The following is a 26,068-nucleotide window of genomic DNA, read 5'->3' as shown; positions in this document are numbered from 1 at the left end:
ATCTTTTAAGTGTATGACGGGTGTCTTCTTTATAGCGTTCCAATTATTTATACACAGCTGTATGGCTCCATAGCTCAGTGGTTAGTGCACTGGTTTTGTAAACCAGGGGTCGTGAGTTCAATTCTCACTGGGGTCTTGATTTTGACTCTAACCTCTGTGACATTCATCTGAAACTTTACACAGTGCTGCACAGGGTGGGAGTTACCCTTTCTGGAGACCTGGTGCATGGTACCGGGCTGAGGACACGCACCTCAGGGCGAGAGCAGGCACAGGACATACTGGGCTGTGGAGGAGGTCTGGAGTGTAGAGCTGACACAACCCGTTCTGGCTGGATGTTTATACTTGCCCTGCAAATGCAGGGCACAGGGCTGTGCAGACTCACAGTACGCAGAGCCGGCGCAGGATATACTGGTCCATGGAGGTATACTGGAGACCAGGAGCGCTGAGCCTGCACCCTCCTTCCTGGCTGGATGCCCATTCTGGAATAGAGCGCACCGGGCTAGAAATGCGCACTGGAGACACTGTGCGTTCACTGCATAACATGGTGCCAGACCAGTAACACGCTCCCCACGGTAAGCACGAGAAGTTGGCTTAGGTCTCCTACCCGACTCAGCCAATCTCCTCGTGTGCCCTCCCAAAAAAATCTTGGGGCTGCCTCTCGGGCTTCCGTGCTAGCCGTTCCTCCATTCTCCCGTATCCCTCCTCGCACTGTCCCATAGAATCCCAAGCGGGCTCTGGTACTCTCCCTGGATCGATCGACCACCTCTCTATCTCCTCCCAGGTTGTTACCCACTCATCCTTCTCCCGGGTCCATTTTTCCACCAAGCGCTGTTCCTCCCATTCACGCTGCTTGGTCCTTGTTTGGTGGGTTATTCTGTCACGTTTGTTGAATGGAGGAGACCAAGGCGCAGCGTGATGTGAATACATTCTTCTATTTATTAACGAAGAACACTTAAACAAACTTTACAAAACAACAAAACAAACATGAAGCCATATATAAACAAGTGCAGACACAGGCAACTAACCATAGACATATAAAACTCCTAGACAGGAACAAAAACACATACATCACCCATGTCACACCCTGACCTAACTCAAATAATAAAGAAAACAAAGAGTACTAAGGTGACGGCTTGACAATATGTGCTATTTATTTTTATTTTTTTACAAGAGGTAGAAGCGATTTTCGAGTCTCTGCCCCAGATAGTTTCATTAGAGACAATGAAAATAATTACCAAGATCTACTTGATCCAATTGAAGAGTAAGAAGGCTATATTTAAGTTGTGATATCGATAGGAAATATTTAGGCCTACTATGTTAAGGCAAATTTGGTTTGTTTAGAAATAATATTGATTTTAGAGTGGTTTCTATCCAAATCTACCAATTATATGCATATCCTAGCTTCTGGGCCTGAGTAACAGGCAGTTAACTTTGGGCACGCTTTTCATCCTGAGGTGAAAATAGTGCCCCTACCCTAGTGAGGTTTTGGCAAATTTGGTTTATTTGGAAATAATTATTTTTTGTTGATAACGTATGGTCGAAAGCAAGTAGGCAATATTATTTACTGAGGAGTTCATATGTTTTCCCAGAGGGTTCGTGCTATCCAGAATCCTTGGGATGTCCCTATCTCTATCAAGTATAAATGTATAAAATGGTTAAGTTTAGTGTTAGTTTAGGGTTAGTTTAGTGTTAGTATAGTGTTAGTTTAGTGTTAGTTTAGTGTTAGTTTAGTGTTAGTTTAGTGTTAGTTTAGGGTTAGTTTAGTGTTTAGGGTTCATGGGTTTAGGGTTCATGGTAAGGACGTTCCAAGGAATCCGGATAGGGTTAGTTTAGTGTTAGTGTAGGGTTGGTTTAGTGTTAGTTTAGGGTTCATGGTAAGGACGTTCCAAGGAATCCGGATAGTGATAGTTTAGTGTTAGTTTAGGGTTAGTTTAGTGTTAGTGTAGGGTTGGTTTAGTGTTAGTTTAGGGTTCATGGTAAGGACGTTCCAAGGAATCTGGATAACAGTGACCATTCACAGAGAGAGAGACTGGCACGGTATTTGAGAGCTAGGCGGCAACACAGACATTCATTTGTTTGTTCTCCCTCCACAAGTAACCACATCCTCTTCTCCTGTTCAACTACTTTGCCACCACACTAAAAATGACTGTACATATATCCCTGTGCCCAACTCAGTGTAACATGATCCATCCAAGGCCTCAGTTGGATGCCTGAAATGTAAGCAAGAGACTATAGTGTGTGTGTGTGTGTGTGTGTGTGTGTGTGTGTGTGTGTGTGTGTGTGTGTGTGTGTGTGTGTGTGTGTGTGTGTGTGTGTGTGTGTGTGTGTATGTGTGTGGATGGAGTTCTAAGTAAAGACTTTATAAGATGGCAAAGGAGATAGTGATGATAGTGAGAGCATAGAGTATGAAAATAAAGACCCCTGGGATCTAAAATGAGTGTGGGGTGCCTCTTGTGTCTCCTTTTTGTCTGTTTGGGGATACTACAGTCACCCCTGGTGGAGGTTTTTGGAACACTGCAATTTAAGTCTGAGCAGAGGTTGACGAAAACCTTCAAAGGTGGTGGTGCTATGTTGCATGTTATCTGGAATACCAGGCAGATGTTAGAGAACAGAATCAAATGGTGTGAACTTAACAGGCTAAACTTGATGAGTACACTCTTGGAGAAAGGGGTTCCAAGAAAAGGGTTCCCTTATAGGGACTGCGGAAAAATCCTGTTCGTTTGCAGATAGCACCTTTTTATCTGAGTGTAGGCCTATATTGCAGTCGTGGTTCGTGGATATCTATGAAAAAATTAAATAATTGGTGGTGGTGAGATAATTAGAAATACTGTGAAACATCCCCGCTTTTAGCACATATTTGCAAGCAGGCAAAGTAACCTATGTGTGCTGAGGCATGTGTGATCACTCAACATTGACAGGACCAACAAACAAAAAAACATGCTTTGGACTTCTGAGTGGCGCAGTGGTCTAAGGCACTGTATCTCAGTGTAAGAGGCATCACTACTGACCCCTCGTTTCCAGGCTGTATCACAACCAGCTGTGATTGGGAGTCCCATAGGGCAGCGCACAATTGCCCTAGCGTCATCCGGGTTAGAGTTTGGCCTGGGTAGGTCGTCATTGAAAAATAAGAATTTGTTCTTAACTGACTTGCCTAGTTAAATTAAGGTTCAATAAAATATAAAAAACAAGGCGAACAAAAGATGTCTAACTTGCACATCATGACTCCCCTCCATTTGTTTTGTACAATGCTGCTACTCGCTATTTATTATTTATGCATTGTCACTTGTCACTTCACCCCTACAAATGACCTCAACCTGTACCCCCCCGCACACTGGTTCCCCCTGTATATAGCCTCGTTATTATTATGTTATTGTGATACTTTTTATTATTTTTTATTTCATTGTTTACTTTATTTAATAAATATTCTCTTAAACTCTTCTTGAACTGTTCTGTTGGTTAAGGGCTTGTAAGTAAGCATTTCACGGTAAGGTCTACACTTGTATTCTGCGCATGTGACAAAGTTAGATTTGAACTAGCTAATTCTGGCTACCAATGTTCTAGTGTTCATCTATAGAGGCAAGCAGATCAGAAATGTCAAGGTGGTACTCAAGCATATGCCATGTTTATGTGACACACATATGTATGGTCATATTTTAGTTTTTTTATTTTGTTTATTTTGCCTCCCAGGTATTTGTATTTAATGTATGTATATAATTTCTACCGCTAGGGGAGCTGTGACGTCAATAAGTGAGTTGGGGAGATATTTAACATTTCTTCTTCATTATGGAAAATGACTAGTTCTGAAAACGAACGTTTCTCAGTCTCATCATATTACCCTATTATTTCAAGTATGTAATGTGCAAAAATGCAATATGACTCAAAATATTGAGTTAACGTGGTTATTTACATAGTCCATGAGTTTGGTGATGTTTGAAGGTAATTTTAACTGAGTGAAAAATTGGTTGGTAATTCCCCCATTGTAAGTCAATTAAAGGAGTTAGGCTAGGTTGCTAATGGTTTACATGAACGAGAAGGGATTAACATGGCGTCCAAACTTTCTGCACTTTTTTTTTCAACGTTATGGATACAATTTTATTTTCTATGAACAAAGGCTCAGAGTACTTTAGGTAATATATGTAAATATGTGATGACACGATCAAATGTGTTAGTGTTAATATTTGTACGAAAATAGCGTTTTAACAGTTCGCTAGCTTGATGCTAACCAAATTTAGCTTGGCTAAGCGCCATAGTAGTTAGCTCTAGCCTAGTTAGTTTTAGTCAATGTCATTTAAATGTAATGGTTGTAGTATTGTTTCGCATAGACATCCAGTAATTTAGAGGGGAGGGGGTTTCGAAATTGACAATGAAAGGACAGTGAGTTATATATATATATATATATAATGTGAATGTGTAGATGTATGGTGACTCCGGGCTGGGGACACACACCTCATGGCGAGTGCGGGGAGGAATGAATGGACCAACGGGACTGCCATGGGCAAGTCCCTTGACGGGTACCAGGAATGGTGGAAAGACAATCTAAAGGTAATTATCTTTGCACACAACACAGCAGTGTCCATGCCTCCAGAGTATTCACTAAATCATCTGCTGTATGGAGGGGAGCCACAGCAGTTAACTGACGTAAACAATGCAATTGTATATAACATTATTGCATATACTGTAGTATACATTTTTTTATTTACTTAGTGTTTTTCTTTTGCTGTTTTTGTATATTGTACTTTGAGGTCACTAATACTCCACCTGATGTGGTGGAAGTAGTCGAACCAGATCAGAACGCCTTCGAAGATCCCCTTCAGGCACGGACTGAGAAGGATGTGGAGGTTTTTGGCCAGGTAAAAATTATTGTCCACTGATCATTTATTTTCTGGCCTTCCAAGAGATATAATATGTGATAATATGAAATATAATTGCATTTATTTCTATCAATCAAGGTGAGACTGAACATGGACAGGGCGCATGAGAAGGAGAGCCACCTGAGAAGAATCAAGGGGACCAAGTGTTTCGACATCTGGGTGAATGACATGGAAGAAGGATGAAAGGAAGGCGAGACCCAGGAAAGCTTGCTGCTCTTGTAACCGATGTGAAATGGCTAGCTAGTTAGCGGTGGTGCACGCTAATAGCGTTTCAGAACACTATCATACTGGGTACATAATGTGAGCTGCACAGATTAGCTAAAAACATTATCACTGCAAACACTCAGAACAAAGAGGGGAGCAGTTCCTGGACTTTGCAGTTTCCCTCTTCGAGTCCACTACCTGTTGAAAAACAAGTGACAGGCAGAACCTCCCATCCACACCTCCTCTCTATTCCACACACCAGAATGCTGTATTTTAGTCTATGATTGCCATGTGAGTGTACTAAAAATCTGAAAGTAAATTGACCAAAATTGTATAAATGGTTATGTATTTAAGTCTAAAATATTTCTAGATTGGTTTTCACAGCTGTTTCATAAGGTGTTCGTTATTGTAAATTCTAACGTATCCCTTGATGGTATTTGTATCATAAGACATACAATAGACATATACTCAACCACAAGGATGTAATAATGAGCTATAATGTTTTTTAAATCATACATTTTATTTCACCTTTATTTAACTAGGTAGGCTAGTTGAGAACAGGTTCTCATTTACAACTGCGACCTGGCCAAGATAAAGCAAGCTGTTACGACTTCCGCCGAAGTCGGCTCCTCTCCGTTCGGCGATCGACGTCACCGGCTTTCTAGCCATCGTCGCTCCATTTTTCATATCCATTTGTCTTGTCTTGTGCCATTGTATTTAACCCTCTGTTTTCCAACATGTTTTGGTGTGTTATTCTGTCATCAGGTGTATAGAGGCGAAGTCATTTGCAGGAGAGTAGAGTGATGTAGACAGGCGCACTTTTATTTTAGTTCCAAAAAGGAGAGCACTACATAAATCAAACGCACTCAAAACACAGAACATAACAAAAGTAAAGCGCGTAAAAAAACACCACAATAACATGAAACAGTTACACACAAAACATGATGGGAAACAGAGGGTTAAATACCAGTAGATTGATTGGGGAAATGAACACCAGGTGTGTATGGAAACAATACAAAACAAGTGGAGCGGCGATGGCTAGAAAGCCGGTGATGCCGAACGCCGCCCGAACAAGGAGAAGAGCCGACTTCGGCGGAAGTCGTGACAAGCAGTGTGACTCAGACAACAACACAGAGTTACACATGGAATAAACAAGTCAATGACGCAGTAGGGAAAAAAAGTCTATATACAGTGTGTGCAAAAGGCATGAGGAGGTAGGCAATAAATAGGCCATAGGAGCGAATAATTACAATTTAGCAGATGAACACTGGAGTGATACATGAGCAGATGATGATGTGCAAGTAGAGATACTGGTGTGCAAAAGAGCAGAAAAGTACATTTAAAAAACGTATGGGGATGAGGTAGGTCGATTGGGTGGGCTATTTACAGATGGATTATGCACAGCTGCTCAGACAGCTGATGTTTAAAGTTGGTGAGGGAAATAAAAGTCTCCAACTTCAGCAATTTTTGCAATTCGTTCCAGTCACTGGCAGCAGAGAGCTGGAAGGAAAGGCGGCCAAAAGAGGTGCTGGCTTTGATGACCAGTGAGATATACAGTGGGGAGAACAAGTATTTAATACACTGCCGATTTTGCAGGTTTTCCTACTTACCAAGCATGTAGAGGTCTGTAATTTTTATCATATCACTTCAACTGTGAGAGACGAAATCTAAAATGAAAATCACATTGTATGATTTTTAAGTAATTAATTTGCATTTTATTGCATGACATAAGTATTTGATACATCAGAAAAGCAGAACTTAATATTTGGCACAGAAAACTTTGTTTGCAATTACAGAGATCATACGTTTCCTGTAGTTCTTGACCAGGTTTGCACACACTGCAGCAGGGATTTTGGCCCACTCCTCCATACAGACCTTCTCCAGATCCTTCAGGTTTCGAGGCTGTCGCTGGGCAATATGTACTTTCAGCTCCCTCCAAAGATTTTCTATTGGGTTCAGGTCTGGAGACTGGCTAGGCCACTCCAGGACCTTGAGATGCTTCTTACGGAGCCACTCCTTAGTTGCCCTGTCTGTGTGTTTTGGGTCGTTGTCATGCTGGAAGACCCAGCCACGACCCATCTTCAATGCTCTTACTGAGGGAAGGAGGTTGTTGGCCAAGATCTTGCGATACATGGCCCCATCCATCCTACCCTCAATACGGTGCAGTCGTCCTGTCCCCTTTGCAGAAAAGCATCCCCAAAGAATGATGTTTCCACCTCCATGCTTCACGGTTGGGATGGTGTTCTTGGGGTTGTACTCATCCTTCTTCCTCCAAACACGGCGAGTGGAGTTTAGACCAAAAAGCTCTATTTTTGTCTCATCAGACCACATGACTTTCTCCCATTCCTCCTCTGGATCATCCAGATGGTCATTGACAAACTTCAGACGGGCCTGGACATGCGCTGGCTTGAGCAGGGGGACCTTGCGTGCACTGCAGGATTTTAATCCATGACGGCGTAGTGTGTTACTAATGGTTTTCTTTGAGACTGTGTCCCAGCTCTCTTCAGGTCATTGACCAGGTCTTGTCGTGTAGTTCTGGGTTGATCCCTCACCTTCCTCATGATCATTGATGCCCCACAAGGTGAGATCTTGCATGGAGCCCCAAACTGAGGGTGATTGACCGTCATCTTGAACTTCTTCCATTTTCTAATAATTGCACCAACAGTTGTTGCCTTCTCACCAAGCTGCTTGCCTATTGTCCTGTAGCCCATCCCAGCCTTGTGCATGTCTACAGTTTTATCCCTGATGTCCTTATACAGCTCTCTGGTCTTGGCCATTGTGGAGAGGTTGGAGTCAGTGTGTGGACAGGTGTCTTTTATACAGGTAACGAGTTCAAACAGGTGCAGTTAATACAGGTAATGAGTGGAGAACAGGAGGGCTTCTTAATGAAAAACTAACAGGTCTGTGAGAGACGGAATTCTTACTGGTTGGTAGGTGATCAAATACTTATGTCATGCAATAAAATACAAATTAATTACTTAAAAATCATACAATGTGATTTTCTGGATTTTTGTTTTAGATTCAGTCTCTCACAGTTGAAGTGTACCTATGTTACAGACCTCTACATGCTTTGTAAGTAGGAAAACCTGCAAAATCTGCAGTGTATCAAATACTTGTTCTCCCCACTGTACCTGCTGGAACATGTGCTACGGGTGGGTGTTGTTATCGTGACCAGTGAGCTGAGATAAGGTGGAGCATTACCTAGCATAGACTTATAGATGATCTGGAGCCAGTGGGTCTGGCGACGAATATGTAGCGAGGGCCAGTCGACGAGAGCATACAGGTTGCAGTGGTTGGTGGAATAAGGTGATTTGGTATGGCACTGTGATAGACTGCATCCAGTTTGCTGAGTAGAGTATTGGAGGCTATTTAGTAGATGACATAGCCGAAGTCGAGGATCGGTAGGATAGTCAGTTTTACTAGGGTAAGTTTGGCGGCGTGAGTGAAGGAGGCTTTGTTGCAAAATAGAAAGTCGATTCTAGATTTGATTTTGGATTGGAGATGTTTAATATGAGTCTGGAAGGAGAGTTTACAATCTAGCCAGACACCTAGGTATTTGTAGTTGTCCACAAATTATAGGTCAGAACCGTCCAGGTTGGTGATGCTAGTCGGGCAGGCAGGTGCGGGCAGCGAACAGTTGAAAAGCATGCATTTGGTTTTACTAGTTTTTAAGATCATTTGGAGCCAACGGAAAGAGTGTTGTATGGAATTGAAGCTCGTTTGGAGATTAGTTAGCACAGTGTCCAAGGAAGGGCCAGAAGTATACAGAATGGTGTCGTCTGCATACCCCCATAGAGACTGCCAGAGGTCCGGACAACATGCCCTCCGATTTGACACACTGAACTCTGTCTGCAAAGTAGTTGGTGAACCAGGCGAGGCAGTCAAATTGAGGACTAAAATTATTTCAGTGTAGATAAGGGAATGCCTGTTTAAAATGAAAACATGACAGCCAGACAAGCCAGTGTATGAATCAAATGTATTTCCATATGAATGGAGTGGAAATTAGCTCACTTTGTGATCTGTAAGGTAAGTAACATTAATGTGTGTGTGGGTCATGGAAATGATATTATGTTTACACTGATGCCTGTTTATTCATAAAAAGCAGAAGATGGTAAATAACATTAATCGCAATGGTTAGCCTATGCAAATGATTAGGAATACATTTAGCCTAATTGGTAATGAATATGACGTGGGGGAAAATCGGGATCTTATTCAGGCTTTTGTTTGTCAATTCCAGATTAAATATAGGTCTTCACGTGTATCAAATCTATAGGCAATTGTGGGCTAAATCAATGACAGACAGCTTAAATGTTCAGGCTTCATCATGGTCTGTGATCAAAACAGGCTGGGGTGTTTTCGGTTCCGTTTAGTCTAAGAATATGAGTAAGAACGCAATTGCACTGAAATGAATAGCCTGATTCAATGGGATTCTCCTGAATAATATATGTAATTATTTGTTAAACTGTTTGGTCGATGCATAGGCCCACACCGATTCTAACTTTTTGGTATTTTGCGTTAGGCATAGCTCTAAATTGCAAAGCATTTAATAAACCAACCACATTTTCCTGTGATGTTTAGGCTGCGCAAGACCTTCGATAGGCTAGTAGACTATGCTGAAATAATTGTGGAGTGAATCATTGTTATAGCCTAGTTCGCTTTATATAATATGGACCGTTGTTTTTCCTAAACCTAAGCAAACAAGTGGTAGCATATGCTTTTTGCACATCTCTATAACAAGGCCTATATCCTCACATACCCCCTGTCATGACGTTGCCCTTCTTGGGTACAGCAAGCCCCATCCCTCTCTCCCTGCCTCCTTCAAGTAGGCTGCTGTGGTCAGAGAGGTCGTAAATTCCCAGGGAAGACCCTGCCTCATGGCCACACAGTATAGAGACAGAATGAAGTGTCATAGAGAACAAAGGAATTTCTTCCACCTCACAGAACTTGAGGTCCGAACAACATTTATGTTCCGGAGAAGGTATAAAAGATCGGTGAAGAATCCAGCTACGAACTGGTCCGTTTGTTACAACTTGGTAAAACTCATGGGATACGGTGTGGCCACATTACCATAACGCTGTTTATATAATAGCCTAAGATATGAGGTTTACACATAATTGTTGTATAAGATGAATGAGTGAGGATGATACTGTTTGTAAAATTGTGTAATGTGATTTTGGACTGTTTAATGAAGGAAACTCCAATTCCCTTTTGAGTTTAACTAAATCAGAGGACCGCCCATGAGCCCAGTTAGGGTCAGGCATCCTGGGACAGGCCCTTTTCTGCAACTCCTGAATAAAACCCCAACTTTGAGAAATTCTCAACAGACCATGTTTTTCTCCATTACGAGAGGATTGCAGGGTTGCAGACCATTTCTGAATCTTTTAACCATACCACGTGGTTAAACTCTTAGACTATTGATACTGACAGAATAAGAACAAGTCTTTGATATTAATTACTAGTCTGCAGCAAGGAATTCGGTATCATTGAACGCGAAGAATGACAACCGCCGAAACATCCATTCTATAACGAAATTAATGAATGTCACTCTGAACAATCTATCCTAACCACGGCAGAGAGAGAGAGGACGGAAACTCTCCAAAAGAAACTAACTTTTCAGCAGCTAATAAGACGACACACTGAGCGTAAATATATACACTACTCCAAAAAATAAAGGGAACACTTAAACAACACAATGTAACTCCAAGTTAATCACACTTCTGTGAAATCAAACTGTCCACCTAGGAAGCAACACTGATTGACAATAAATTTCACATGCTGTTGTGCAAATGGAATAGACAACAGGTGGAAATTATAGGCAATTAGCAAGACACCCCCAGTAAAGGAGTGGTTCTGCAGGTGGGGACCACAGACCACTTCTCAGTTCCTGTGCTTCCTGGATGATGTTTTGGTCACTTTTGAATGCTGGCGGTGCTTTCACTCTAGTTGTAGCATGAGACGGAGTCTACAACCCACACAAGTGGCTCAGGTATTGCAGCTCATCCAGGATGGCACATCAATGCGAGCTGTGGCAAGAAGGTTTGCTGTGTCTGTCAGTGTAGTGTCCAGAGCTTGGAGGTGCTACCAGGAGACAGGCCAGTACATCAAGAGACGTGGAGGAGGCCGTAGGAGGGCAACAACCCAGCAGCAGGACCGCTACCTCCGCCTCTGTGCAAGGAGGAGCACTGCCAGAGCCCTGCAAAATGACCTCCAGCAGGCCACAAATGTGCATGTGTCTGCTCAAACGGTCAGAAACAGACTCCATGAGGGCCTGACGTCCACAGGTGGGGGTTGTGCTTACAGCACAACACCGTGCAGGACGTTTGGCATTTGCCAGAGAACACCAAGATTGGCAAATTCGCCACTGGCGCCCTGTGCTCTTCACAGATGAAAGCAGGTTCACACTGAGCACGTGACAGAGTCTGGAGACGCTGCCTGCAACATTCTCCAGCATGACCGGTTTGGCGGTGGGTCAGTCATGGTGTGGGGTGGCATTTCTTTGGGGGGCCGCACAGCCCTCCATGTGCTCGCCAGAGGTAGCCTAACTGCCATTAGGTACCGAGATGAGATCCTCAGACTCCTTGTGAGACCATATGCTGGTGGTTCCTCCTAATGCAAGACAATGCTGGACCTCATGTGGCTGGAGTGTGTCAGCAGTTCCTGCAAGAGGAAGGCTTTGATGCTATGGACTGGCCCGCCCGTTCCCCAGACCTGAATCCAATTGAGCACATCTGGGACATCATGTCATGCTCCATCCACCAACGCCACATTGCACCACAGACTGTCCAGGAGTTGACGGATGCTTTAGTCCAGGTCTGGGAGGAGATCCCTCAGGAGACCATCCGCCACCTCATCAGGAGCATGCCCAGGCGTTGTAGGGAGGTCATACAGGCACGTGGAGGCCACACACACTACTGAGCCTCATTTTGACTTGTTTTAAGGACATTACATCAAAGTTGGATCAGCCTGTAGTGTGGTTTTCCACTTTAATTTTGAGTGTGACTCCAAATCCAGACCTCCATGAGTTGATAAATTTGATTTCCATTGATAATTTTTGTGTGATTTTGTTGTCAGCACATTCAACTATGTAAAGAAAAAAGTATTTAATAAGAATATTTAATTCATTCAGATCTAGGATGTGTTATTTTAGTGTTCCCTTTATTTTTTTGAGCAGTGTATATTGATTGCAATTGTTCCAGAATGAGTGAGAGGTTCATGTGCAAAGGATTAGCATTTCAATTGTTATAATTATCAACTGTCTGTTGTCTACTCAGTCGACCCCCACTTCCCTTTTGTACAACAAGCCGCCATGCCGGTTTAGCCCACTAGGGCACATTCCCTTATCATTTCTTGTAACCATATTTACATTGTTTGTTTGTTTATGCATTTCTGTGAATTACTTAGTTAGTATATAAATGATTTAAGACAATTGATGTATGGATGACTCAAAGAAGAATGAAGAATGAAGACTGGGTTTGTGCAGATAACCAAAAATTTACGACGTTTGGAATGAGACTAACGTGAGGTAAAATAAATAATTCATTAATTCGAAGACTAATTGATCAGATATAAAATATCTGAAAAGTTATATTAGGAAATTATAACTTTGTAATCTGAATATTTTCCTTGGTGCCCCGACTTCCTAGTTAATTACAGTTACATGATTAATCAGTTTAATCACGTAATACTAATTACAGAGAATCTTTGATAAAAACTAAGTCTTCAATTTAATGATAGTACAGACAGGACACCCCTCAATTCGAACCCTGCTTTTAACCATAAAACATCTCCACATAAATGTATAGATGAAGGGTTGCATGGTTGTGTCTGTGTCTGTTAATCCGGTAAACTGGGAAGTGGGGGGGGGGACGAGGTCAAATCATGACATCAATGATTTTCAGGTCAAAACAAAATCAAAATCCCAGTCTGACCTAGTTTTTTTCAGAGTTCCAGGTTGTCTTGAACGCGCTGAAGTCAGAAGTAAGAGATTGCTGACTTCTGAGTTGTTTTGAATTCGCCCCTAGAGACCTAGACTCCCTCCACAATTGAAATATGCATTTAACCCAACCCCTCTGAATCAGAGCATTGCGGGAGGCTGCCTTAATCAAAATACAAGTATTCAGTCACCCAGAGAACCAGCTTTGGGATTTGATTTAGCAATCTTTCAGCTACTGGCCCAATGCTCTAACCACTAGGCTACCAAGAAGCCCTTGATTTTCTGTTGATGCAAGAAATAGGCATATCTACACAGTAATGGTGGCTGCGATATCAACTAGCCTAATAATTCTTGTATTGAGGTGATAGGCCTATTTTAGCTAAATCGACAAATGAATTTGATGAACTACACAGACACTTAAACTAACATGTAACATGTAACACATGTAGGCGTTTTTAAGACTTTCATGGTAAGATCATTCATAATATACTTAAACACAAACTGACGTGGCGTGTCAGTGACATGTTACGCGATGTGAACACCACGTGAACACTACGTCTACATGATGTGTATGTGTCACATGACGTGAACACGTCGGCAGTTTGATGCCTTAGAAACAAACTTGTCTCCATTGACAGTCCATGTTAATTCATGCCATTAATTTATGAAGACGTTAGGTGACTTGGTGAGAGGTATCAGTAGCTTCACAAAGCTTAATTCTGGCATGAATCACCCCACATAAGGAACCACTGTGGTCTGGGCCGGCAGCCTTGCAAGGGTTAACACGTTTAAGTGTCTTACTCACATTAGCCACGAAGGAGGAGGAGGGGGGCGCAGTCCTTGGTGGCAGGCCGCGTCGGTGGCACTGTATTATCCTCAAAGCGGGCAAAGAACGTGTTTAGTTTGTCTGGAAGCAAGATGTTGGTGTTCATGACTTGGCTGGTTTTCTTTTTGTAGTCTGTGATTTCCTGTAGTCCCTGCCACATAAGTCTTGTGTCTGAGCCATGGAATTGCGACTCCACTTTGTCTTTATACTGTTTATACTGTTCACTTGTTTGATTGCCTTGCGGGGGGAATAACAACACTGTTTGTATTCGGCTATATTCCCAGTCATCTTTCCATGCATCTGAAACTTTACACAATGCTGCACAGGGTGGGAGTTACCATTTCTCTCACTCTATACAGGAGAAAGATCTAAATGTGACAACAAACTGACAATATCACCCTGCAAAAATAATTATTCGCTGTACTACTGCTGTAAAAGACATTACCAAACAAACTGAGGATACGATTCCATGTTTGCTGATTCTGTCCTGGGCCGCCCATCATGATTAACAAAGGGTTGAAACTAGAGACAGGAGTAGCAGTGGTCATGTCAGTCTGTTGAGATTAAATAAAGCATTACAGATCATGTCAAGAGCATTGTGATGAAGGATTGCCATAGGCTGAATTGAGAGACTGGGCTAAATAGTTTAGTCCCAATGTAGAAGATTTATTTTCTTAAAAATTCTAACTTAACAAAAAATACTTGAGTCCTTTTAGCTCCTTGTAGAGCAAAGACACAAAAATAACAAAAGCAATATTTTCTCAATCCTGACAAACAATATAGTACTGCTGACTAACAAAAGCAATATGTTCTCAAACCTGACAAAGAATGTACTAATGCTGACTAACAAAAACACATGTAGCTTACTGGGTTTAAAACCTGTTAAGGAGGCTGCAAATTTTCGCAGCTTTTTGTTAAAAATCATGCAACATTTCAGCGTCCTGCTACTCATGCCAGGAATATAGTATATGCATATGATAAGTGTGTGTGTATAGAAAACACTCTGAAGTCTCTAAAACTGGTTAAATCGTGTCTGTGGCTATAACATAACGTGTTCAGGAGTAAAAATCCTTCGAAAAACTGTTCACCAAAAACACAAAAATAATATTCATCCGCCAGTCAATGTATTGTCTAAGGCTGAAGAAAATACATGGGGATCCCCTGTAAACGCCTACAGCTTCCACACGATGTCGCCAGTACTGGCATTTTCAGTCTCCTTTATCCTTGGTTTGATGACGTATAGGCACTTCCTGTTTTGGGGCTCACCACAGGATGTTATGAAATTGAAAACATGGAAGATGATTTCAAGACTTGCTGCTATCGAATACAGATCACCCCGTGATCAATTTGATAGATTATTAACGTTTATTAATACCTAAAGTTGGTTTAGAAAAGTAGTTTGAAGTGATTTGTAAAAGATTATAGGCAACTTTTGTAATTTTAAAAAGTGACGTTGCGTCTTGTAAAGGGGCATTTTTCTGGATCAGACCAGTCTTCAGCAAATCACATTTTGGGTATACAATGACGGATTTAATCGGGAAAAAGACCCAATTGTGATGTTTATGTGACATATAGGAGTGCCAAGAAAGAAGCTCGTCAAAGGTAAGGAATGTTTTATATTTTATTTCTGCATTTTGGGTAGCGCCGGCTACCGCAAAATCTGTTGTTTTGTTGACGGTCTGGTATTCTGGGGGGTGCATGCTATCAGATAATAGCTTCTCATGCTTTCGCCGAAAAGCATTTTACAAATCTGACTTGGTGGCTAGATTCACAACGAGTGTAGCTTTAATTCAGTACCTTGCATGTGTGTTTTAATTAAAGTTTGAGTTTTATTGAAAACTATAGGTGGCGCTCTAAAATTTCCGCTGATTTGATCCCGCCACAGGGACCAAGTCCCTATCAAGTTTTAAACCAGTGAAGCATGTTGAAAGAATAACAATTTTAACTTTACCTGACTTCAAAATCATCATCAAATCAAAGTTTATTGGTCACGTACACAGATTTGCAGGTGTTATGGCAGGTGCATGGAAAAGATTGTGTTACTAGCTCCAACAGTGCAGTAGAATGTCTCGCAAATACAATCCAAATACACAATCATGAAAACAATCCAAACAACAAATCAAGAAATAGGAGAAATAAGAACAGGGGGGTGTAGTAGTAAGTTTATCAGAACAGGGGGGTGTAGTAGTAAGTTTATCAGAACAGGGGGTGTGGTATTAAGTTTATCAGAACAGGGGGTGTGGTATTAAGTTTATCAGAACAGGGGGGTGTGGTATTAAGTTTATCAGAACAGGGGGGTATGGTAGTAAGGCCAATAGCAGTCTACCATGTCTTTGGCCTCCTCGTATGTGGTCAACTCACAGGTGGGGGAAATTGGTGGCGTTCCTGGCTCACAGAATCTCAGATGGCCTCTCAAATTGTACATATCGAAGTTCAACATCTGAGAGGAACAGAATTTTTCATAATCTTAATTGATAACTAGACTTTTGATTGCTGATTGTAAAGTCTTGCTGCTTTGGCAACATTGTTGTACCTTTAAAAGTTATACCAACAAAGCAGTTGTCTTAAAACCTATCCTGGAGAGATACAGGGTGTGCAGGGTTTTGTTCCAGGCACCACTTACACACAGATTACACTTCTAAAGGTCTTGATAATTAGTTGCTTAATTGAATCAGGTGTGTTAGAGTTGGGCTAGAACTAAATCCTTTACACCCTGTTACTTTCCGGTACAAACATTGTTGATCCAATCAATAGAGTTGATGTGAAATCTAACCTGTGAACCGTCCATGTGGAACGCTACAGCAATGTTGTCCCAAACGTAGAACTGGTGTTTCTGTGGATCAGGGATCAGGTGGGCTACATCCTGGTTCTGGTAGGGCTTTGGCACCAGTTTGAAGCTGTGGAAAGGAAGTAAAAGTGTGAGTCAATTCAAATTGTAATTAAAGCATCCCATGCTATAATTGAGAGTGATTTTTGTACCTATTATTGCTACGTTACATCTAAAGTAACTGACATATTTAGCATTGCATGGAAATGTTTTGAGTCTGCACATTGTTTACATTGATCTGTGAATTATACCAGGGGCGCAATTTGGTTTTTGAAGTGGGGGGGGGATAACCGCTCTAAGGCTTCCACATTGTCCTAAAGCCCACCGGTGCCACGTTTTGTATCACAGTGCAATGATAAAACTGGGGGGAACAAACATCCAATTTCAGAATGTGGAGGGGTCATGCCCCCCCGTCCCCAGTAAAAGTTGTGCCCACTCTAACCTGTGTGTCTCACACATGGCCTCGGGTCTCCAAATGATTTGTCCATCTCTGTAAGCGCAGACTCCATCGTCATTGTCCTCTTCTCAAAGAGGTCGTTGTTGAAGTGACTGTGGACTAGCACTGAGTACATCACCACCTGTTTGTACAGGACTGTCTCATACACACGCAGGATTGGCTCGTGTCCAACGCATAGCTAAAAAAAAAGACAAACACCTTCAATATCATTAAATGACATGCTCTTGTTTCTTTAAATTATTTGACCACAAATTCTCACATCTGGTTTCACAAATTCTCGGTATATACCCAGCAGTCCTGTATGTTTATTCTGCAGATGTTTTAACAGTTCCATTAACAAGACTTCAGTACCTGTTCCCGGTATCTCTTAAGCAGCTCCTCCAGGGGGAAGGTGAATCGGTAGGAGCCCAGCCGAGAGGTGTTCAGGAAGGCAGGTGAGGTGGCGAACCTCTGCAGGAAGGATTTCTGCTCCCTGGCCTGCTCCTCTGTCCTGTCAGGGTACCTGGTCTGGAGCAGACGTTGTTCAGCCAAGGCCATCTCCTCTGCTCCCAAAGACAAGCTCCACCACAGCAGGTCCAAACCCTCTGGCCCCTCTTCTGGGTCCTCTGGCCCCTCTTCTCCGTCCCTAGCACAGAACCCCCCTTCGCTTTCGACGGCTATGCCAAATAGCCCACCTTCATTCGTGTCGTGTCTGAGCTGGGAAACCCAGAACTCTGGCCTTGGGTATTCTGGGATGTTGTCTTTGAAGAGGTACTTATTGTGAATGCCCTGAGCTTTCAGTCTAAGTCCTAGGTACGGCAGTTTCAAGTGCTCGGCCTGGACAGCAAACTCCTGGTGTCCTCTGTGGTTATGGCGCACAACCACGTCCATGTTCTGCTCTCACTTCAGCGTTGTCTGACGAAAATTTGGAAGAAAAGTTTAAAATACCAAAAAGGCAAACATTAGTCTAACGAACGAGAACTAATGTGTCTTCTGAAACCACCAACATACAGTAACACAGAGTGATGTGGGATGTTTGGAAAGTATTGGAGAAAGAAGAAGTGTCAGTCTGCGTTTACTCAGTCAGCAATTTAATATGTAGGCTACCATAAAAATGTACTGTACAACCTAAAGGTTAAAGAGGTGAACCATTGCCCACAGGGTTGCTGGTTCAAATCCCATGCCTGTTGAGATTAGGAATGTGGGACAGCAAAAGCTCTGGACCAGAGCTAGTCTGTCAGTAAACTAAGAGCTCAAAATACTTTGAGAATTTACAGCTTGAGCACATGTTGAAAAGTTGGTCAGCACTGTAGCAACATCTTTACTTAGGTGACCAATGAAAGAATATTGAAGCCAGTCACGTGATCCCGACCCTCCCATCGTAAAAAACACCAACATTATTCGACTTAAAGTAACTGTCCAGTGAAAATAGACAGTTATACCCAAATAATGTTGACTCATCTTATACTCATATATGGCCAAAGCATATATATATAAAAATTTAAAAATAACACCTTAAACTTGTATCTCAAACAGACATTTTAAAAAAATGCTTGCTTTTTCCTCAGAGTATGATGCCATACTCCTGAGGAGGATGATCTGGTCAATCAGTGGTCTACTTGCATGAATATTTTAATTACTGGTGTAGAGGAGTGGCCTAACATTATGATAATGTCTATTTAATTGGGTAACTAATGGTGTATTTCAAATATGTGTTTTCTATATTCCACCATAAACAGGGCACCATCTATCATTTCAATTGATAGGAAACTTTCTTAGTGAGTAGGGATAAAACATAGGCCTATGTGTCACAATTATAATCTGAAGGTAAGCAAGGGTGCTTTCCAGTTACCAACTACGCTTATGTCTGAGCAGCAGAAGGATTTCGGTCGGCAGTGGCCATTATTCGAGCCACGCTTTTATAATTCAGTTCGAATGGAGAGTGAGGGCGGGGCTAGGTGCTGTGGCTCCTTGCCTGACTGGCTGAAACGTTCTGTGTTCTCGCTCAGCAGGGAAGGAAAGGTCTCGTTTACCCAGCCCTGGGAGGAGAGTCCCTTTCCTTAGGGCATGGTTCCCCAACTGGCGGCCCGCGGGCCAAATCTGGCATGCCAGCAAAATGATTTGGCCCCTACCTAAATAATGAAAAGGTTACATTTTAACTTCATTCATGTGGAGAGAGAATGCAGGATACAGTGAATTAATAAAAAAGTTGGCGGACCATTTTGTGGTGGTGAAACGTAAAGCTGCAACCGCGGCGCATTCAATAGGAGGTGAACAGCACCTGGTACTGAAAATATAGCTAACTTGTGTGGGAGTTAATGCAATGTAACTAGGTGCAGTTGCCATGCTGAGAAAACAGGACAATAATCACATTAACAGGAAGTAGAAGTGATATCATCTAGTGCATTTGTTTCTTCTGGGCAAAACAAACATGCCAATGATTACATTAAAACAATGTACATGAGTACATTAGCTAAGGCCATAATTACATTTGTTACATCTGGACATACTAATGACAGGAGAACGTGAAGGGAGGATGGTAGCGAAATGACCAACATGTGAAACGTGAAGTATGCAATAAATGTATTATTTTTTGTATTACATAAGGGGTCCTGCCACCATTATAATCTAACCTGAAGCAGATGTGGGCGTTACTAGGCGTGAACAAGCAAGAATTCGGACTAAAAGATAATGGTGGTGGAAGGACAAGGGGAGTGATTTCATTTACATATGGGGTGTACCATATGCTGTGTGTGAGGCTGCAAAGATATAAAGGCAGAGCTCTGTGCTCAGATAAGTTGGTTGTTCCATGGATCAGCACGGCTTTGCTACTCTGTATTAAAATCTATATTGAATTCACAAGTTCTAGTAAGAGTCTTGCTATGCAAGTGTAGCACAGCAACATATATAAAAAACCTACACCAGTTCAACACTAATCTTCATTTTAATTGGACTTTACAAACAACACCAGGGCTTAATTTAAGTATATTTCTTCAGAGTCTAGGCCTATATGAAATACTGGCTGAGGTGGGCTATGAGGCTTAACATCATCTTTCACAATGAAAAAATATTTGGCCTAATAGAAGTAGGATTTTTTTATGAGGACTACTTACAATTGCAATTGGACAAAAATGTAGCATCCAACATAAAACCATAATTTAAGAAAAAAGGCGATGTCTGTAGCTCAATGTCTGTATCTGAATGTCTGTATCCGGATAGACGTGTAATGACAGAACAGAAAATGCTGTCAGCTTGAGACCTAAATATCCCTGGATAAGCACTCACAATAATGTTAGTATTTACTAAATACATTCATATAGGCCAATAAGTTACTTACTCAATGGGAGATGGATGTGATTTTGATGCGCAGGCAGTCCTCGATTGACTTATATGAAATATTTTTCCTGTCGTGAATCTATATTGCGTTCATGGAGGAAAATGAGGACTCGCAGGAGTAAATCGATCCAAACATTGTTAGCAAATAAAATGCAAGTTTCTTTATTGTGCTGTATTCCTCTGAGCATGCCACCCAAAACGCTACAAGGCCTCCGCACTCCTGAGCACATCCCTGCGAGGGTATCGTTTTCTTAACAAGGGAGGAGAATTCTCCACCTGTGCGGACTGTGAGAGGATCATGTAAAAACGCAATGATATCCGTGGGCATGGTGCAGTCTTCAAATCCCAGCCAAATCTGGTGGAGAAGTTGTCCCTCAGCTGGTTGATGAAATCTTGAAATCACATCTGTAACAATGCTGGGCATGGTCACTCTCCCTGTCGTTTATTCCCTGTGCTGAAGTGCAGTAGCCTTCCAGATTATTAATCCAAATCGAACAACTCAATCTTCCTAGTAAAGGCCTCAAGTTTTTCCACCATGTCTACGACTGTTTTCCCTCTTACTTATAACTGCACTTTTAACCTGTTTAAGTGACAGAGTATATCAGCTTGCCGTTAATGCTTCAGTGTTTCTACCTGGGCCTCTGTCTCGGGCGGGAAGGCCACTTTGAAAGTTACATGCTTAGATTCATAATGATCTCTGAGATGTAATTATTTCCAAACAGGGACATTTTCATCTCTCTGTACACTCTTCCTTGAAATTTCGATTTTCATTATCCAACTTTCTTTTGATACTTTTTAAGAGCAACATTTTGTCTTGATTTAAAGCTAATCGTTCTGAACGAATGTTGACTTAAAAGATTAGTGTAGCCTACAGTAGAGAGACAAAAATCACATGGTGATTTTTTGATTTTTATGTTATTTGTTGTTGTTTGGTTTGCAGAATACCCCTTTAAGAAACACCACCAATCTGAAAAGACACATTTCTTATATGTGGGGGAAAAGGGCACCCATAGACCCCTATCTGTGTGTGCCTGAATAGGGGCCCTTATCCTTCCACAGTGTTACATTGAGCCTGATTAAAAGTGTTTTCCACGCCATCTTGAGCTGTTGTCATCTGATCATAAGTATAAGTAAACACAAAACATTGTGTGGGACCAAACACTTTACTTGCAGGTCAACAGGAATTTATGGAAGTGTTGAAGTCAGTTGCAGGTCAAGTGGTTCTCTCTCGGGCCATGCATAGCTGGCCTGGCTAGCATAGATAACGGTCCTCTTAATAATATAGCACCATCTGCTCTGGTAGTTTTCCATTGTGAAAGGTTGGTTCTGAGTTCTGTTCTCAGTAAAAACCAGCACAAATCCTCTGTAGGTCAAATATTCCCAATCTCTGAATGGAGGGTGTCCTCTGATCATTTTTAAAAAATCTACAAAAAACTATTGTTGTCCATATCCTTTTTGAATGAACACTGCACTATATTTCCTTGGTTTGATCATTTCCAACAGACCCTAACACTCTGCTGTGTTAAGCCATTGGTTCATTATCCTTTGAGTAGGAGTCACCATATATATGGCTCTATATTGCAGAAAAGACAATGTGTCTAAATATGACAACAAACTAACAGTATCACCCTGAATGAATTATGACCTACTGCACTACTTACTGTAAGATACACATCACCCTGCCAAACAAACTGACTTCCTACATTTACATTTTGAGGATAACATTCCTTGTTTGCCCATCCCACCTTGGGTATCACTTAAAACGGTCTGAAACTAGAGAGGATTAGCCGAGGTCATGTCAGTCTGTTGATATTAAATACAACATTAAAGATAATGCAAAGAGCATTGTGATGAAGGATTGCCATAAGCTGAATTGAGAGACTGGGCTGTGTAGTTTAGTTATTATCTAGAAGATGGATTTTCTCCTACATTTTCAAAAGTAAGTACAGTGCACTGGTCGACAATGCGCATTTGACTCAATCCCGGCTGTTGTACTGTCTGGCTTTGACATCAGAGGAGGTATTTTATTCAAATGGCCACTGGTTGATTATCAAGGGGCCCAAGTAGCCTAGGGGGGGTGTTATAAGAATTTCCAGGTGAACAAAAGGGAGAGCAGTGGAAGGTAAAGTAAATCAACAATCAATCCGGTTTATTTCAAGTTACAACAGGGAAACACCACCCAGCACAGAAACTTTCTCTGATTGCAGTGGTAGAAAAAGTACTACATTTTCAAGTAAAGCTCCCTTAATAGAAAATGACTCAAGTAAAGCTCCCTTAATAGAAAATGACTCAAGTAAAGCTCCCTTAATAGAAAATGACTCAAGTAAAGCTCCCTTAATAGAAAATGACTCAAGTAAAAGTGAAAGTCACCCAGTAAATTACTACTTGAGTAAAAGTATTTGGTTTTAAATATACTTAAGTTAAAAAAATAATGTAGTTGCTAAAATATAGTTAAGTATCAAAAGTTAAAGTTATATTATGAATAATTAAAAATTCTCTATTAAGCAAACCAGACATCACAATTTTCTTGTTTTTTATTTATTTAGCCAGGGTCACACTCCAACATTTAGACATCATTTACAAACAAGGCATTTGTGTTTAGTGAGACTGCCAGATCAGAGGCAGTTGGGATGGCGAGTGACGTTCTCTTGATAAGTGTACAAATTACCATTTTATGTCATGATACGCATTCAAAATGTAACGGGTACATTTGGGTTTCAGGGAAAATGTATGGAGTCAAATGTACATCATTTTCTTTAGGAATGTAGTGAAGTAAAAGTAAAAGTGGTCAAAAATATAAATAGTAAAGTAAAGTACAGATACCCCCAAAAAACTACATTTGTAGTACTTTCAAGTATTTTTACTTAAGTACTTTACACCATTGCTTAATTGATGGTGCTGCTGTCTGCATTAGGGCAAATAAGTCAGGCTGAGTTTCACCAGCCTGTGCGACAGGGTCTAGGAGTGTTTTATACATGGCATGGAACATTAATAATAAAGTACTTACGGTCAAGTTGAAGACTGCTAAACACTGCTAAGCTTTACTTGACGCAGGATCACTGTTGAAGCAGGACCAGTGTCTTGAAAAGCAGGCTCACTTTACACTGCTAAGCTTTACTTGACGCAGGATCACTGTTGAAGCAGGACCAGTGTCTTGAAAAGCAGGCTCACTTTGTCTTATTCTTTTCCTGTTCTTTTGTGTTTATTTTTTCCTCACCACCACTCTGAACAGCATCAATAGTTAGGCTCAACTTTCGTTTCTTTCAACGCTGATCTTTCAGGGGGTATCCAGTCCGCAAGCTGCAGTAGCCAATCACGTCCAGTATCTACATACCGTTACCGTATTACCCTCACTGTTTCCTTTTGTCTACTTCAAACTTGCAGACGCTTTAACCGACTCCAAAACTATTTCTACACCATGTTTTCAGTTTACAAGGCCTGATGAAGACAATGCACAGTTGTGAATGCTACAGTCATTTTGTGAAAATGTATTATTTGTCTAAAAACATTTTTTCTCGATGGGTACTCAGACTACTATAGGCTGTAGATATGCCATACCAGATCCCACATATGCTATACCAGCTCACACTGAGGTAATACCAAGACGGCTATTTGGCCTTAGGTACTGTTGGATCCTGTGTTTTACATTATAGCCATTACCATATATATGATTGAATATTATCTGCTGTTGGCTTGTGTGGATGTATGTATGTGTTATGCAACATAGCTGACTTGAAACATTGTTAAAAGTATCAGGGCCATGGGACTTTCTCATGATGGAAAAATACAGAGAAGCATGAAGACAGGAACTGTTCAAATTAGTTGGGAGGGGGGCACATTCAGAGCGGGGTGTTGCGAGAACAAGCGGTTTTTTGTTAGATAACAGGAGCCAGATGCGAGATAACCGTATGGAGCATGAGAGCCTGGATGTTCTTCACAAGCAAGTTACATCTATCAAAGAAGCGCCAAGAGGCGGGGACCCGCCTGAGCGCCTGCAATAGGCTGAGCAAGTTTAAACCACGCCCGGTCTCTACTGTGATAGACAGTTCCAACCCGTCTGTTGGCCTATCACAGTATAAAGAATACTGTTTTACATACGTCTTGTCAGTTCCCTGTTCTGCCCTGCGTGGTATTACAGTGAGCCCCTATATACGAAAGTTGCATTTGCCATTTATTACTTAGCTAATAAAAAATACATAGTATAAAATCGGTGACTCATTGTTATATTTATCCTGATACCAGATTCGAATTTACGCAACTCTAACAGTACTCAGACAAGGCTGTAGTAGAGTTGTGAATACTACACTTTTTTTGAACATTTTTTGCTTTTTGAAGACAATTTAGAGTTTAGAATGCTTTTTTTGTGAAACGAATTGTGTGTCTGAAAGCATGCATTTTTCTAGCTCTGGGTACTCAGACAAGGCTGGAGATCAGGGTTCATCAACTAGGTTTTGCCTCGAGACAAAATATTTCTGAGCTAATAGTCGGTGGGCCAGAACATAATTATTATATAATATTAGCACAATTAATTGCCCTACACTACAAATTCAACAACAATTTTAACACATCTGATTAGTACATAATACATTCAGTGGCAATAATATAATAATTTCGATCCGATTACACTCATAAAATCACCATGTCTCTATTAAATCATTATTTTTGTCTATTTCTCTGTGAGTTGATTGCTGGGGGAAAACAGGTCAACATAGACTACTGTAGGCTACATTAATCTGTTTTAAGTCAACTTTCGTTCAGAACAATTAGCTTGATAGAAAGATAAATTATCCTCTTAAAAAGTATTAAAAGAAAGGTGGATAATGGAAAGTTTCAGGGAAAAATATACAGAGAGATATGCGTTCATCTTACCATATTATTTTCTCACTGCCAAGCCAGTGTGACTAATTTATTTGCAATGAAAATGTCGCTGTTGTCAAATAACTCAATCTCAGACGTTATTATGAATCCAAGCATGGAACTTTCAAAGTGGCCTTCCCGCCCCAGAGGCCCGACGCAGAAACATTGAAGCATTAACTGCAAGCTAGACACACAGCTTTTTTGGCTGACATATTCTGTCACTTAAACGGGTTAAATCTGCAGTTACAAGTAAGAGGGAAAACAGTCGTGGGCATGGTGTAAAAACTTGAGGCCTTTACTAGGCAGCTTGAGTTGTTCGATTTGGACTTGTAATGCTGCTGCACTTCTGCACACTGAAGAAACGACAGGGAGAGTGACCAGGCCCAGCATTGCCTGGTCACAGATGTGACGCAAGATTTCGTCAAGCAGCTGAGGGACAACTTCTCCACCAGATTTGAAGACGACAGCAGGCCCAAGGATATCATTGCGTTTTACGTGATCCTCTCACAGTCCACCTTGGTGGAGAATTCTCCTCCCTTGCTAAGACGATGATACCCTCGCTGGACGAGGCCGCAATTCAAACTGAGCTGATTGAATTCCAGACATTGAGCCACATCAATGATGTGCATTCGGAAAGTATTCAGACCCCTTGACTTTTTCCACATTTTGTTACTTTACAGCCTTATTCCAAAATTGATTAAAAAAAACGTTTTTCCCTTATCAATCTACACACAATACCCCATTATGACAAAGCAAAAACATGATTTTAGAAATGTTT

At 41.3% G+C, this 26,068-nt stretch overlaps 1 non-coding gene and 1 pseudogene across 1 annotated transcript; one reads left to right on the top strand and one right to left on the bottom strand.

The window, feature by feature from the left end:
- Positions 1–63: 63 nt before the first annotated feature.
- On the top strand, positions 64–136 carry trnat-ugu. Its single transcript has one exon. It is a non-coding gene; the product is annotated as a tRNA-Thr (tRNA).
- Positions 137–15,655: 15,519 nt separating this feature from the next.
- LOC112236807 lies at positions 15,656–24,141 on the bottom strand (annotated as a pseudogene).
- Positions 24,142–26,068: the final 1,927 nt, after the last annotated feature.

The sequence above is a fragment of the Oncorhynchus tshawytscha genome, unplaced genomic scaffold (assembly GCF_018296145.1).
Source record: "Oncorhynchus tshawytscha isolate Ot180627B unplaced genomic scaffold, Otsh_v2.0 Un_scaffold_17_pilon_pilon, whole genome shotgun sequence".
NCBI classification, from domain to species: Eukaryota; Metazoa; Chordata; class Actinopteri; order Salmoniformes; family Salmonidae; genus Oncorhynchus; species Oncorhynchus tshawytscha.
The sequence above is the reverse complement of the archived record's forward strand: the minus strand, read 5'-3'. Positions and strand labels throughout refer to the sequence as shown.